Source organism: Rhyacophila brunnea, unplaced genomic scaffold, assembly GCF_057557595.1.
Source record: "Rhyacophila brunnea isolate RB1 unplaced genomic scaffold, BYU_Rbru_1.0 scaffold_7, whole genome shotgun sequence".
In the NCBI taxonomy this organism is placed as follows: domain Eukaryota; kingdom Metazoa; phylum Arthropoda; class Insecta; order Trichoptera; family Rhyacophilidae; genus Rhyacophila; species Rhyacophila brunnea.
In genome coordinates this window covers 26,293,938-26,311,813 of record NW_028233339.1, presented here as the reverse complement: position 1 = coordinate 26,311,813, position 17,876 = coordinate 26,293,938, and the positions used below count along the sequence as shown (strand labels likewise).

Here is a 17,876-nt window from a genome sequence, read left to right as displayed (position 1 = left end):
GTCCTTCACAGGAGCTTTGGCGGGAGAGCCCAAGTGCTCTTAGATCAGTTCTGTCAGCACCTCTGCAGGGAGCGCTGCCTGTTAACCGTTGCGTTCATTTATAACGTCACTACCGAATAAACCCGCGAAACATTTTCCAAATTCAAACTTCAAAGTGAAAAGCGTACCTCACGCGTAAAAGTTGTTTCTAGTATAAAAAAATAGTGTGTGGAAAAAGTGATTACTATTATAATAATATTAATCAATTTGTGTGTGTAAATTATACGTATATGATTTCATAGACTTTCAAGGGGTTTAGAAAATTTACTATTAGATTGTGATTCTGTTGTATTTTCTATGCCCTGTCGTCTAGGTAAGAGAGTTTATTTAAAAAAATGTGTAAACAATTTTATAGTGGAAAAAAATTGTCTTATAAGAAACGTTTGAGGTGTATTAAAGATATTATTGCCATATTGCTTTATGGTGTAAAAATGGTATCTACGTATCATTCAGTCTTTGTTTCATCCTGTCAAAAGAAACATATGTAGCACATAAAGAATTCTTATGAGCAGAACTTATCTATGGTTGACCAGAGTTTTCCATTTACTTCCATATGAGAAACCAAAGTTTTTTTTTTGTTTTTGCGTTTATGGTAGGGTAGGTTTTTGTTATGGTGAATCTTCTCGTTGTTGTAATATTATGTTGGCAAAATTTGTATCTTCAGAGTATATTTAACACGATCTCACACATAATTCTTTAACATTTTAAAACATGCACAACTTAAACTTTTTATGCTTATTTTTAACAAGTTTAACATAAGTCGGAAAATACTATTTTGCAAATACATATTAAAACTTAACAGGTACCAAGTAGTTAGAATAAATTATGAATAATAAACCAAAGAAAAAATGATTTTTTCCATGTTAATGAAAATAATTTTTTTAAGCCAATTGAATTGTACCTACACCTAATCAGTGACGTCTCGTGGGGGTAGGCAGATTAAGCGTCGTTTGGGTGCGGCAGTTACTCGAAGGGGGAAAAAATCGTAGAGAATCATTTGGTTTTTTATAGAAATAGCTACCTAAACTTAGTAATAATGAAAATATCTTTTCATTCAAAAATTCAGCTCACTGGTTGGAAACAAATGTATTAATTAACATAAAAGGTTTAACAGGACTGTATATTTTTTCGAGTTCGCGATGTCTAGTTTACTTCCGTTGCCCTTCGACGTTCATGGTGACCAGAAACGACATGTGCACGAATGATAAAAAAAATACTGTATAAAAAATGGGGCCGCATTTTGTCTAATGCCGTCACTGCACCTAATATAGGTACTTATATGTTTTTTTTTATTAATAACGAAGACTAAATTATCATATACCTTTGTGTATATACTATTAACTATATATAAGTAGGTATATATATATATTGTATGGTAATACCTAAAATTTCATTACAACTTTGCCAATATAGGGACGCAAAAGTTTAATTGATTTGGGTGTCGGTCAAACATAATATTATCCACCACGGTTCATTCATAACTACTACTTACTTATTAAGTTCTAAAATAATTTTGGTGTAAGGCAATTTTAAGTCAAATCGAAAAATAGCTAACAGTCACTGTTATCTGTGTATAGGTTTTTTGGAAAAGTTTTATGGGATATACATTTTAAATCGTAAATATGGGCGTAAAATAGTAGAACTATTTATATACCTAGAACCTAGAAATAAACTGAACTTTAACCATGCAAGGATGTTGGAATATGCCTACATATATTTTTTACAGTGAAAAAACGAGCGAATAACTTGTCGGATGAAAAGTTTCCTCGGTTTTCACTACATCATCGGATTAGTAAATGTAATAGATAAATACATATAGGTACCTAACGCATAGAGGTATAAACCAGACTCTGACAGGTGCAAATAAATATGATGTAAATTAGAAATTGCACGTCAACAAAATACAATTACCAATGCAAAGCATTTGTTAGTGATAGAGTTTTACCATAATGCTTTATCACTGTGTATAAATAGTTTTTGTAAGAAATAATTAAAATACGGCCTCATTTTTAGCGCAAAACCGGAAGCGTGTGGGCGTTTCGTTTTAACAAGTCATCGGAAATATTATATTATTGCATTTCTACTGTTATAACTTATGACATAACAAATTATGTTGACGAACGTCATATTAAATGTATTAATTAGTGAATTGTTAATTATTTAGCAAACATTAGGTACTTTGCCCCATGTTTTGTCAAGCGTAATACATACGTGTACACACGTAGGTACATACTCAAATCAAATAAAATCTATAATTCTAATAATACAACTGAAATTTCTGTATGTGATTTACGAATATTTGTCAAAAAATCAACGTTTTTACCAAATATGGTTTGTCTTTTTTATTATTTTTTGTCCATCTATTTTTGTTCCATTATAACGCCAAAACTACTAGACTGGAGTTTATGGATAATAAATATATTGTTGATACCAATTTTATTGAATTCTGTGGAGTTTCATATTGATAATATGTTTTAACCTAAGATAAAGGCTCTCGAAAATATCGCACTTTTATCAATTGAATACGAGTAAGAAAAGTGGTCAGATAGCAGTGGTGGAGTGGTGAGTTGTGGTTAGGGTAGAGGCCCAACTGTTGTCAGTTACGCGGACTTAGAAAATTAAATCACTAATCGATAATGTGCTCGATAGCAACGGTGGTGTGGTGAAGAATGGTGCGGGTAGAGGAGCGCGCGCGAAGGTCCAACTCTTGTCTATTTTAATTATAAATTTCTCCCCATTTTGTAGACAAAGTCACAAGCTATCACTAGAACATGCCTAAATAATATTAATTGTATTTACATTACATTTGATCACCATTTTCGATCCTAAAATTATCATAATATAAGACTCGGTGTAGGACAGTGTTTCCCAACCTTATTTCTACTAAGCCCCACTTCAACGCTTCAAAAATCTCTATGACCCCCGTCAAAATTTTATAGTACTTAATTCTGAAAAAAATGAATTGCTTCAATTAAAAAATGCACATAGGCAATACTATTTTTAATTTAACTTCCGTAAGTAAATATGTATATTACGTTACATGTACAACTCGGAAGAAAATTAGTGCAATCCTTGTGCTATGCTTCGTCTTCAAATGATTTTCATGATTACCTTTTCCCCCCAAAACATTCAAATTGCCCCCCGGTGGGGCGTACATCCCACGTTGGGAATCACTGGCTGTAGGACTAGGAGTTAATAATGCCAAGTGATTCTCAATACACCAATCTGTAAACAAATAATTACGTATAAAAATCACTTTTAATTATATAAAAACCACTTCCAAAAATCACTATTTGGTAAATTATATTCTGGCCCTAAGATCTTTCTAATCAACCAGGAATCTATATTTTTTCTGACACTGCCAAGTAGGTATATTATTAGTCCTACTAACTAGATTTTGGCATGAAATGTAATCCCCGTTTCAATATTTTTTGATAATAAATTCTAATATTGGATACGTGTACTACTAGGCGTAGTTAGACAAACATAATATTATAATAATTAATAATATTTTTTTATATTAAATCTCGATTCAACAAAATCAAAATAGGCGATAAATTAATTACATTTTCAGTTTTGTATAGTTCAATAATTATAAATAGCAAAATATATGCTACCGAATCTGAGCGCAAGTACCTACCAGAATATATCCTAACAAATTTAATATTCGAAATTTTGGAAAATTATTACAGCCGCGAGCGATAAACAAAATTTTCGGCGAAAAACCTCAAATGGACGGCGAATAAACAATTTTACTCACTTCATCGATCGGGATTTTAGAATATGCAAATATTATATACCAACCCGATCGTTGTTCATATGAAAATAAACACAGTGAAATTTATGTATTCCATATGAAATTTTATTTAAATTAATCTTGAAAGATAATAAATTCGAAATGTTTTAATCAGAAAAAAATGTGTGAAGGTCGTAGGTAAATAAAAATGTTAATATAAAATAGTTGGAACTAATAAACCAGAGTAAACAATGAAATAAAGTTGATAGCGATTCCAATTAGAGTTTGAGATTCAAATTGAGAGGATTGAACGAATGCAAGTGCACTGATGACCAAATCGAGTAACAAAGTAAAATACGCGATTGTAAATTCTACATAAATGTTTTCATCATGCTGTAAATTAAATCTGGTTTTGAATTTATCCATTATTTATATATCAAGAAAATTATTGATCTTTCGTTATGTTTATTCATGTTTTTATTATTTTAGGGAGGTCAAGTCACGCAAAAACATTAAAATTGCATAGTTTTGTTGAAAATAATAACGCTAGTTTATATAAAAAAATGTGCATAATGTAAGGTTCTGGTGATTTGAAAATGAAAATCATGAATCCTCGATCCAATAATTTCATTATTCTTTATGCCAGCGGCATTGCTTGCAAAAATCAATTATATAGGTATTTATTTATTCTTTTCACCGGATTATTAATGTAATTTGGGTATTATTTTTGATAATTTAGTAAACCATTTAGAAGAATTGTAGCAGTTCATGGGGGAGGGGGGTATTTATTTATAACCAAAACTGTACGCCAAATTGTATATTAACACCACAAAATGATTCACCACGGTGTTGCTACTAGTATAAAGACTGGTATAAACCTTGTAATAATTATAGTGAGTGGTACTTATGATATGATGATATTGATAGATATGATAAATATAATTGTGGGGGGAAAGTGAGACTATTTTCCGGTTGTCAGTTTCGTTAAATATTTGAAAATACGGTATAAAACCGGGACAGAATTAAATACGGTGACAGACCTGTAAATACGAGACGTATGGCAACCCTATCTATATTGAGTGTATTTAATATACGTGCTCGGGAAGAAACCCGGTCTGTGCAAGAATATAGAATATATATTGTAGCTTTAGATAGGCATGCAATAAGTAGCTTTAATAGTACTTATAGCATTATTGCTGAACGGTGCATTCAAGGTTCCGGGAATATTAATATCACTTCTCTGGCTCACGGGAGGAAACTGTTTCAATAGCTTTGAAAAGCTTATAATATTATAAATTATGTTGTCTCATTAGAACATCTGAGTATCCGTCTTTATTATACTGTCACAAGCTTCTCAGTCGTAAATATTAATTTTGTAATACTTTTGATAGAAATAATTAGTTTTCTACAGATACCACAATAGGTAGGTATTGTATAGTCTTCTTCTACATAAGTGAAACGGCAAATAATTTTCAACAGTAGGTGGAACGAAATTTCGCAGTCGTCGCCGATCGGAGACTGATAGTCGAGGTGTGAGCACGTCAATTTGTTTTTTGATGGCGCCGGAGGAATATATTCTTAAATCGCGTAAAGATGACTAAAAACGTTCCGCATGTACTTGAAAAACAATGAGTATACTATTATTATTACGAATATAATAATAAACATAACATTAAAAGGACGCCTGTTGAATTTTTATGACAAATTATATTTCGTTCGGCTCGCGTCATTTGCACAGTCCGCTTGCTTGTCCGAAAGCTTTTAAGCTACCAAATGTGGCGTCGTCCTCTGCTACCTTTACCGTTGATATTTTCTTGTAGGTACCTATAATAAGTTGAGGAATGCCATACTGTTGTCCTTTCACAATGTGACCGAGGCTCTGTAGTTGTCTGGTTTTGATGCTACGCAGTACTTCTTGGTTCTTTCCCATTCGTTTGAAGACGTGAACATTTGTCACCATGTTGGTGTAAGGGATTTAGAGGATGCATCTAAATAGACATATGTCAAAAGCCTCAACCCTCTGTGACATCTCGCGACAGCGTCCACCCTTCCATGACATGATTGGGAGAACATAATACCGAACCATACGCAGTCTCAGATTTAGGTTAAGGTCACGATTGCTAAAAAGGCGTCTCGTTATCAGAAATGCATTCCTTGCTATCGTAATTAATATAACGCGTTATAAACAGGGAAATTCAGATTGTGTAGTAAAAATGATACATATTCTTTACAAAATTTTAGTAAAAATGGAATATTAATCGACATGTATTTAAGGGTTATTTAAAAATATTTTTTGGCAGGATGCGACTCGCTGCTGAGCTTGGGAAATGCATAGCTAGGCACCGATCGCACCCCGCCTTTTTCATTACCGCGCATCGTCGCTACCATCGCGTACTCTCGCACTGTTCCGGGTACTTTCCCTGAGCTGATTTGAACGATGTATTATAGGCATCTATTATGCGTGTGGCATAATGGTATTAATTATTATTAGGGATTTTTGGTAGGTACTCTTCGTCTATGTCGTCGGCGCTGAGTTATCCCGAATTTGAGACAGGCTGCATTGTGAATTTAAAAGCAAACATTAAAAATATATATGACTTCGGTAAGTTATATTTCATTCGTTTAAATTATTTATGTTTTTTTTCGTTCCTCGAGTATAGAACCCCCCCCATTAAGTGCGCGCTTGGTAGTGTGAAAACCGAAATAGCTACTTGTATGACTACATATTGTAATATAGATGTTATCACTTTTCAGGCCTCAGCGCATCTATTCTATAAGTACACAATGCTGCTATCGACGGCTATCGAGGGTAGTTTATCATATTTATGTATTGAAGCGGTTAATTGTTACAATAAGTTAAGCGTATGAACTGTCAAAAAGTTTTAACAAGACCTCCTCTGGCTGTGTTCTTTTCGAGTGAGATAGACAGTTTTGACAGCTTAGACGGGTAACCTTATTGTAAAAATTATAATACCTCAATACATAAATATGATAAACTACCCTCAATAGCCGCCGATAGCAGCGAGTGTATAGAATAGATTCGCTGGTCTAGGTAAGTATAGTAACGTAGTCACAGAAATTATGTGACACCAAAGTACTGAAACAAAATCTAAATGCATTAGGTATAGTGATATATTTTTTACCGTAATAGCGAGTAAGTAAACATTTTTTATACTTAATAAAATAATATATATTCAGAATGATAATGTTAATCAGCTTTGTGTTTTAACGAATGGTATCGAAACACAGATAACGAACGTTAAGCAAACCTGTCGACAATTCGGCACGACCATTTGTGCTCATGTAGGTACATAATATTATGTTTTCCTATTGCTTACTCATTCAATACCATTAGGCATTGCCTACTTATCGCATTATATTTCAAAATATTTATGTTTTTCCCGTTTTCAATGTGTGAGTAAATATGTTGTTTCTTTTTTTTATTGTGCAGCGAAATGAGCTGTCTGATTTAATATAGATTTCCCTGTTGCTTTCTCAGTGTCTCATTTATTCCAAGCAATAAGATAAATATAGCCTAACCTTTAAGCGTTTACGCGTAATCTACTTAATAGCGAATTATATAAGACATAGTTAATGGATATATATTAGGGCAGTGATTCCCAACCGGGTTCCCCGAAAATTTGGAGAAGCTTTACTAAAAGTTACACATTGAAAAAAAAAGATAATAGGTTTAAAAGTAAGCACGTGACCTGCATTTGAGCAATGGAGTACCTACTTATTGGAAAGTTAAGCTTGTTTTGGTTTATGTAGATAACACTTTACAGTTATTTTTAAGCTAGAGCGAATTTTACTTCGGAAGAGAATTTTAACAGAATAAAAATTAAGGAATCCAGTTGTCAGTATTTCTGTGTTAAAATATATTATAACAATTTTTATGTTATAATATAATTTAATACCTAATAATTATTGTTTACTAACCCTATCGACAGTGACATACTGTGCCGTTAGGTAGGTCGTACGTTGCTTAAAGTAAGATATTCTAATATGGCGGCAGATTAAGGAAAATGTGATTAATACAACTTTTGATCTAGATTACGAAAATATTACAAAATTTTCGCCTGCAACGCTTATGTTCTGTAAATATGTGTAAAATACGTGTTAATCATAATTTTAAATAGTTTATTTTCATATATCTGTTTAATATTTCAACACAGAAATTGTAATAGGTAATGAAGTTAGGTGGTATTTGAGACTAAAACAGTACCTAAGGAACGTACATATTTTGAGTCTGCTTATGCTCGACTCTCTGCTCAGGCATGTCACTGTACACCTACTGCATAGCATAGCCATGTTGTAATTTATCACCCTGCATCTTAATGTGTGTCACCAGGTTACATGTAAATTATACGTAAAACATTTCACCGTGGCACAGTTCCCCGTGAGTTTTCTTATCGGAAAGATATGACCGTATACTATACGGTCTCCAATTTTATTAGATTCAATAAGAACATTAATTCAATTTTCATAGCTGATTTTGACAAAATTCAAGAATGAAAACCTAACCTAACCTAACAAATAATCCAGTACATCGGCTATTTTTAAAATTTGTTAAATTTTGTTGGGTGCATGCCTCGTGTGACAACCATGACAATCGATGCACCGGACTAGCAGTAGAAATATGATTCTAACGTCCCCACCTTAGATGGTTTCTATTGTCTTCGCACCATTTTTTTTAACCGTTAATTATTTTGTAAACAACGATCAATTGCAATAATGTAAGCTATTCCACTTAAAGTTAATAGACCAATAAATATGTTAATATAATTGAAATCATCTGACTAACGTTTTTATATATTCAGTCACACTTTTTCGATAAACGCAAAATATTACTTTAATGGTGGGAATAACGTTTTTGCGAGGTATACAGGTCCGCTCCGGACTGCGCTCTACGGACGACTGCTGAGCGGCAGAAGCTCCCAATGGCACTTAGTTTGGCAAACTCTCACGTGATTCGGACATGTGAATCGACTGCTATAACCGCTGTTTCTATCGTCCCTTGTTTCTATTGACCCGGTCTCCCCTACTATACGACCCAAAGAAGTTGGACGGTCTTTAATATACGGCAATATATTTCCGATACAACATTTTACGGTGAAGTGTTTTACGGTGTTAACTGCGTACGTACAAGTTTCCAGACACGGTGTCACCATACAGCGAGATTTAAAAAAAATGTTTCAAAGGTTCCGCCAAACAAAAAAGAATAAATTATCAATCCTGCAATTAGTACCTATTTCTAATCCCAATCGTCGGGGAAACAAGAAAATACAATAAACGTAGATAATTGATTATTACGTCGCTAGAAGAGAGTGGTTTCAATCCACTATAATACGATGTGATATTACATTTTTATCAGAATAGCTTTATTAACTCGGGTGTGGTTGCCATGACAACTGCAACTCAACTGTTGACTGTCAACAGTGTCAGGCTCTTAAGCACAAAACAAATGGCGTTATCTTGATAAATGGATGGCAAAAATAATACGCATTGAAATAATGTTATTGCAGTCCAACAATGATAATTTATTATAGTCTGAAAAATAAGCCACTACCTACATAGTTTTATTTATATTTTCCTTTATGGAGTGAAATGGACAAACTCTTTATCAGTGGTCAGTGGTAATGGTCGGATTGACAAAACCACATTTAATCAACAATCATTCTAACGCCAGCGGGTAAATAATCACCAGTATGTTTATAGTCCCATATAACTAAATACTTAAGTTTTATAAAATTAAATCAGTCACGCATATCATTTGTTTTCTGTACGCAATTTTTTCATGTTGTTCAAATTGAGATGACTATTTGACAATGGCTTGCGGTGACTTTTACTTGTAGGGATGCTGTCATTATTTGACCGGACCCAAAACCTCCCCCTCCCCCTTGTGTCCAGTTAGCTCATTCGGTGTGCTTCCATCCTTTATAATTTATATTTAATATTTTTTATGCACTTCTTTACACTGTTTCTTTGTTTTTAAATGTGATGTTGTGAACGTCTTAAATTTGTAATGTTCACGGTATGTAAAAAAATAAATAAATTTGAATTTAAATAATTAAAAAATATTTTTACCGGCAGTTTTCACATTATCACATACTTATTTATGTGTGAATCATGATTCAAACTGGAAATCCTGTGTATGGTAAGATATAAACATTTTATTTCCAAGATTAGAGTTGGTATATTCTATGAATAAGTTGTACCCATAAAATGACGTTATTGTTTTCATAACAATCGTAGTGACGTAGTCATATCGCAACCTTTCCTCTGAGTGAGGATCCGTTCAGACCGTCTCTCCAATTTTCTTAAAAAAACTTTTATAATCTTATAGTGCTCTTCCGTCTTCCCCATTGCCAGGACACGTTAAAGCTCATTGACGTTCTCCAGGACAGACTTTAAATTTCATTTACTAAACTTGGACGCCATTAAACATATGTGTATTATGTGGGCGTATCGCAAATCTGTGGTAGGTTTCTGTTAGAAGAAGTTAAAGTACTTTAAATACAAATAATGAAATGGTTAACTTTAGGGATTTTCACGGATAAATATCGTATAATATATGTATGCACAACTCATTTTGATATAACCTAAAGAAAAAATTAATTAGTTACGTTATATGCTGAGAGTATGTAAAATAAAGGTTTTTCGAAAAATAAAAAAATACAAAGCTTTGAAAAGATGCTCGGGTGCGTGGTTAGTTTATGTGAAAAGTTTTCGGGAGAATTTTAAGGTTGTCTGCAAAGTAGTAAAGTTACGTTACACTTGCGATTGGAAAAAGGTCTTCAAAAGTGATATGTGAAGTCTTGCATGAAGGTTACCTTTATTTCAAGAATCCCTAGATTTTTTATTTGATTTCAGAGGCATCTACCTGATAAGTATCCTATTGTGTTTGTCGTATAGTTTTGTGTAGTAAATATCTTTGTCTTATATATTTTTATATTTAATATTTATTATATTTAAATAATAATGTAGGGTAATATAATGCCAATAAAATTAAATATCTGCCACAAATACTTGTTTGAATTGTTTTTTTTTAAATATTGAATGCGTCTCCTTTAAGTACGTATTAATGGTCTTTTTCTATCTCACAATGTGCCAAAGCCCAGTCAGTATAAGGCATTGTTGTAATATTATGAAAAAAAACCGTAATATTAAAGAACCGTATAAGCCAGTGGCGAGGGGTGGGGTTAGGATGTGAATAATCGACATAAATAGTGCACAATAAATTCTGTCAGTCATACTTATTTGTTTTCATTGAACTAAGAATACAATTATATTGCAGATGGTGCAGGGTAGTTTTTTGAACTCGGCATATACAAAACCATAATAGTATAACATTAATAATATATTTAATAACATTAATAATATATTTATTATATCTAAGTTAGTGGCATAATATACAAATTATTTTTAACTTAAGTGGGTATAGTTAGGTACTAATAAATCTCGCAAAAGAAGGACTTTACATATTGATAGTGCTCTGTAATACTATCTTCCAAGATAGCGGCCGTGGCAAAGCATGCAAGTGTGTAAATTTATTGTATGATATTACTGGATATTATGATTGAAAATCGTCCGCCATTTTATAAGATGGCGGCCGTCGCACAGTATCTACGTAGTGACGTCCCTAGACTTAGAATACAGTCCACTTTTATTTTTGGTTTTAAATTCTCTGCAAATCTTTTAGGTACCTACCTCTTAGGTACTAACCTATTTTATTATTTATTTTCGGCTATACTTATCATATAAACATACAAATATGTTAAAAATGTTAAAAATACATACAAACAATTTGCTGATAATTAGATCATTAACATTACACTAAGCCAACTCTCTGACAGTGATAGTTTTAAGTACGTAGAGGTCTGTGGCGCTGACAAATTAGTAGGCACCCCTGTGATAATTTTTTGTATTCAATAAACTGCAATTGCAATATATAATATCATGGGTATTACAATTCAGCAACTGTTATGTTGTCAGTATTTTTTATGCTTCGATAAAATATCCATACTTTCTAGTGAAACGACTGCATCGTCTGTTTAATGAAAAACCGCTACTGCTCTCAAGAGTTGTAATATTTGTATTCGTTCCTTCATTGGTCACCCTTTATTATATACTGCCAATATGCAACGCATGACCAGTCTACCCCCACGGGACGTCACTGCATGTACGAGTAGTAATTTGAGCGCCGGCACTGTGCGTATTTATGCGAAGTCTCCTTTTTAGGGTAATTATTTCCAGGCAAGGAGTTATCTTATACTAACCTAATATGACGGGACCAATTAGTAATGAATAGGTAGTGTTAAAACTGTGATTAGATTGTTTTCAAATGATTGGTAATATCTAATTATCTTATATACGTATTGAGTGACTTCTTCCATAGGAGGCGACCAATGTCTGCACGGGATTGTAGAGCCGAAGGAAAAAGAAAATCTAATTTTCCAGTTATTCAAAAGCTTTTGATAAAATATTTATGAATAAAAACAAGCAGTGGTGCTGTCAAATGAATTCTGGCTGTATTATTACGCTCGCAAAAACATCTTATAAGAGTAACTGTGCTGTGGTAATTAGGTACGCGGCAAATAGACGAAAAAAAAAGTTAATAATCTGAGCGCTTGATTCACTTTGCAAACCGTCCGCGAAATGAGGTTATACATAATTTATAAACCCATAGATGATTTACTTTGTGCACACAGTGGAATAGTCGTAGAATTTCCAACATGAAAACCGTGGGTAGTGGATTCGATTACGTATGGATAACATTTAGATGTGGTATTCTAAATTTGTCTATTGGACGTAGAGCAAAGAATCAATGGGCTGAGCGAATGAGCGATAACCATTCTACGTAAAAATGCATTTAAGAAGATAACCTTGCTCCCTTAGATTATAGAAAAATTGCTCCAATTTAAAATGACAATAGTTGGGTATTACATCTTTTGAATAATTTATCACAGGTACGCTTTTCGGATGGTGGGGTCCGTCATTTGTACCTACATATTTTATTATATTGTATAATATAATATGTAATTATTTATTGTATTATATAATAGTATTATGTAATCACACCCACGGTGGCCGCGCGGCCTAAGCGTTGGACTATCACGCCGTGGGTCCCAGGTTCGAATCCTGGGTGTGGCAAGTACAAGTACACATATTGTTGTTCAATTTGTGTGTGAGTCAGTGTATGGACCTGATAGGTTGAGCAAGTGGCTGACATCCATTTCTCGTAAAAAACAAAATCTGTTAACACAAACCTCTACTCTGTGGAGGCCCATATGATCCTATTAGGATCGGACATGGTCGGAAAAAAATAATTATGTATTTAATGTATTACTGTGAATAATACCCACTCGATATCAGATTAATTTGTACCAAAATATTTTTATAAAATATTTTGGTATTTTTTTTTATACATCCGTTTGTTCACATACAGGTGGATATTCAGGATATTGGTCTGGACTAGGTATTCTGTGTACCGTTAATGAGACAGGTTTTTTTTATTATAAAAAATATCTGAACCTACGTTCAAAACAATATTGTGATTTAATCATTAAGTATATAAAAATAATAAATTACATAATATTTTATAATTAAAGGTATAATTACCTACCAATTACTCATGTAGGTATTACTAATAAATATGCACTCAATATAACGACCTACAATTATATATGATGATATTAATATAAAATTAAATTCTTATATAAAAAAAAAACCAATAAAAGGGATGCGAATTATTGCACGAATAAGGCCCGTTTCAGACGGGACACCGGTTGTCGCGCTCGTATATAATAAGGAGGCCTTTGTATTCGAATAAAGGGTCCATTGTATAATGTTTATGAACGCCCCAGAGCTAATGAGTCAACGCGTGTCCGGTACACTTTTCCGTCGGCCGCTACATCCTCAAACCGCCGATACACTTGTTTTTATTACCGCAGCCAGTTTTATGTTCTAATTTATAACGCGAAATTATGCGTTAACTCATTAGCTCTGAGGCGTTCATAAACATAATACAAAGGCTTTCTATATTATATCGAGCGCGACATCGGTGTCCCGTCTGAAACGGGCCTAAGTGAAAACAGTACTATTGCGTACATTAGGTATAACATAAACTATGTGTGTTGTTTTAACATATTAATTATTATCATTAGTCTGTGATGGCTGTAAAAAAATAGCTAAATTATAATATGTGGTAAACGAATCATTGATATAATTCCACGGTTGAATACTGAGGGTGGCAATGTTTCGGACAATTTTTGATAACTTTAGAACTAAATAAAAATACCACAACAATGATTTAATGATTAAAGAAAAGTTATCATCTAGACTACGACCGATTTATGATGATTTATCGTTGTTCTACGTTAAAATTAATCTCGATTGAACTCATTCTGAGATCAAAATCGTACCCAACGATGCACTGAGTAAAAATATCTCCTAATCAGAGAAACATTTAACTGTATGATTTAATTGTTCCCGTAGTAACATTTTTATGAACACGAATAATTCTCTGGAAATGTATCCATTCTGTACAGATAATTAAAATTGTTCATAAAATAAATATGTACTAGTATTTAGTTCAGTGATAATGACGACGTGTTTTATTACGTTTCACCAGAGAGGAAAATTTTAATGAAGCTGCGATTTCGATTCATATAATTTCTGCGAAAAATCATCCGCTATGACGTCAATGAACGTCATACCTCGATTTCCATTATATGCATTGCAATATTAATTAGTTTGCAATACAGCAATTCGAACTACATGTGCTATTACCCACGTAATAATGCATCTAAAACCAGTGCATTATTCTGTCAACGAATATAGTTTGTTTTGACATAATAACATGTTCAATTTTCATTATTACACGTTGTTCATATGTTCAGATCTGCTCAAGTCCGAGGAAGTTGCTTTATTGAATGTGTTTTATTAAGTGTGATTTTCCACAATAGTTACTTCCACCAACTTATAACCAGCTTGCAATGACATTGCCAGCTTGTTACAACTTTCTTTTCTGTATTCTCTAGTGATACCTATAACATTTTAAGCGCTCGTTAACTTAATAATCCGTGCATATAATATAAGTTTTATTATCAATTAACACACCAACCTCTCCGGTTAAAGTCTTCACCAGCTTCTACTATTGCTGTTGTAGTGTAAAGTTGTCAGAGGAAGGCAGGGGATGTCTATAAATTAATGTGTATATAGTGTAGATAAAGATGTAATATGATATTATGATAGATAGATAGTAGATTCGATACGTACTTTGTTGAAATGTATAATACATTTAAAACAATGTGAATATGCGCGATTAAAGATTTGTGGGAAATATTTCATTATAGTTTTGCTAAAATCTTTAGGTAGAGTCCTTGTGTACCTACCAGTTTGAAGGTATTGAATTTGTCGATATGACATTGACCACTAGTCGGTTAATAACAATTGTATGTTAGGTTTTTTTAACCCCACGTTTCATTAAATGAAATATAAAAAGTATGCGTTGAAATATCGAAAAAAGCGCTATAATGAAAACATTGTCATGAATACAAATTATTTTAGCACGAAAATAACGATAAAAAACTACGATTAGTTGGAATTTGGTAATCATTTTCTATCACATCTTATGATTTTGTCAATTCTTACTTTCATATATTTACATCGTCGCGGGCATTGATCATTTCGTAAGTGTTATCAGTGTTCAACCTTGTGGCTTTCTTATGTCACAATGAGTGACAATGAATTATCTGTATTTTTGTGAAACTAATGCATCAATGTCTGATTTGGTGGAATTTGTTGAAATTATTAGTGAGCTCTCAAGGTGCTGGCCAGAAATTGTTATTTTGATTTTTGTATGGTTCATCTTTGAAAATAGTTTCTCATAAATGCACGTGTTTTTACGTAAGTTTTAATTGTACGGAATATAGCGATGACATGAATATGGCGTGATTAAATTATTTATGAATAAATTATTGTTTGAATATAATTCAATTACTTGGAAGTTTAAAAGTTTCAAGTTTAAAAAAATCTGTGAGATTATTATAAACAAGCGATAATAAATATATAATATAATTATCAATTGCATACATTCAAATGGCCTTATATAGTATAAAAACAATATTACATGTCAAATCAACTAAACAATACCTACATAGCAGTTACCCTTAAATAGATATGTGATTTATTAATAATATTGATTTTTTTTTTAGATAGATATAATTTTCTTTTAGAAGATAATATGTCGTATAAACGTCATGTTAAGAAACATGATCAATTTTATTGCTCTCTGTGAATTCTTTTTGAAAATTTGCAGGTAATGTATATGATGTTATATCGACTGAAAATGGAGTCGCAAATATATTAAAATATTGATGATTATATTCGCAAATCTTGAAATCTGTTCTCAATTCCTGCATTTACTCATTAGAGGGCTCGCACATCAGAACTCGCCGCATGCGTCTTACGACGAATTCGTCGAAGTGACGTCATCGTAAACCAAGAAACAAACGTTATCAAATGGAGCTTCGCAGATTGGCCGATGCAACTCGACGCTGCGACGATCCTGTATGCAACATGTCGCATTCTGCTACAGCCTGCATGTTGTATCTAAAAAAAGTCGACTCCGCGCAAGCGCACAGCCCGCGGCCATCGGCCATTTCTGTCTCTATCTCTGTCTACACTGTCATTGCTCGCTCATCGCTGGTCACCACGTTTGACGTTTGTTCATACAATCAACACAATAAAAATGGCTGTCGAGAGACTCTCCTTTTTCGCGTTTGACGTTTGCCGCTAGGCAGATGTGCAAGGTTGTAGCATACAACATTCATCGGCGGTCTCAGAAAATTTGACTTATGGCCGTCAGGCATACAAGGCGAGTTGTGATGTGCGAGCCGGCTTTGAACGTAAAGCAACGTTGTATATATTTCTCTATTTACTTATTTTGACCATATTACTAGCTATATAAGGCTCCGTATCGCCTGCGGGCTGGATACGCCTGCTGTAGACAATAATAATTATGTGGCTACATCTGGAATATCACGATTTAAGTTAATACTGAAGTTCTATCTTCTATCACGTAAACGTCAGTTCAATATTGTGTTTTAATACACTGAATTAAATCACGGTAGGCATTATTAGAATCGAGAGTACTTACCTAACAATATTTTTATGAGATTACGTGATGTAAAATTTTTTTAATGCTGTCTATATTTAGAAAATCCTGCGCAGTAGGTGTTAATTTTCTTGTAGGTAATTCGATATCTTTGTTCGTAGAATTGAAATCGCCATAACACCTGATAAATTTCAATATCCTTTTTCTTTGACTCGATGTCACATTGAGTTATTTCAATTGTGGAATACAGCAATTTACCCTTTGATATTTTTAATTAAAATTTTCAATTCTCCCTTTGATATTTTCGTGTTCGGATAATACCATAGGGAAAGATTAAATAATTCGTACCTATGCCGAAATATTATGTACCTATGCGAATGAATATATACCTACATCACACAATTATGGAGAGTCGTTATACACATAATATAATATTATTATGTTTAGGATCGTTTCCGGTAATCGTATGGAAATCTTGTACTTGAAAAATTGTTTGAAATCACCAGGTCGATCCATAAATAGCTGAAAATTATTGAATTTGGATTGAATTTTCGTCAATTAGCATTTCGTTGTAATATATATGAAAATACCTAGCATTGTATTCGATATACAACCAAAATTTTATTGGAATACATTGATATTATTTCACTAAGATTAAGTTAACTTTTAATTAAATGTTTGATAATAATTACGGTGGGTACCTACCTGGGCATTTATTTGCTCTTCCTGTTTCTGAATGATCCCAATATCATGAAAATGACTACGTATAATATTTCAAAGAATGATTTTAATTTTTAATTTATCCACATTATCACTGCAGAAAAGTATTAATGGAATGAGAATCTGAAAATATTAATAAAAGAGTGGAATTAGTACTAAATATTGTGTTTTATTCAATTATTAATATACTTAATGAATTTCCACCATGAATTGACAGTTAAAACAAGGCGCGAGGTTCGGGTCCGGACACCGGTCCCCCAG

The 17,876-nt window shown here is 32.9% G+C and overlaps 1 protein-coding gene across 2 annotated transcripts in view; it reads left to right on the top strand.

The window, feature by feature from the left end:
- Positions 1 to 17,876, top strand: part of Rab26 (RAS oncogene family member Rab26) — a 149,098-nt gene that overhangs the window by 47,482 nt on the left and 83,740 nt on the right. The window contains exon 1 of one of the 2 annotated variants that reach the window (XM_085958132.1): positions 128 to 352. The exons of the other annotated variant lie outside the window; for it this stretch is intronic. The gene's annotated coding sequence lies outside the window, so the exon portion shown is untranslated. Of the gene's footprint in view, positions 1 to 127; positions 353 to 17,876 lie in introns of those variants that run through there. 2 annotated transcript variants of the gene reach the window in all.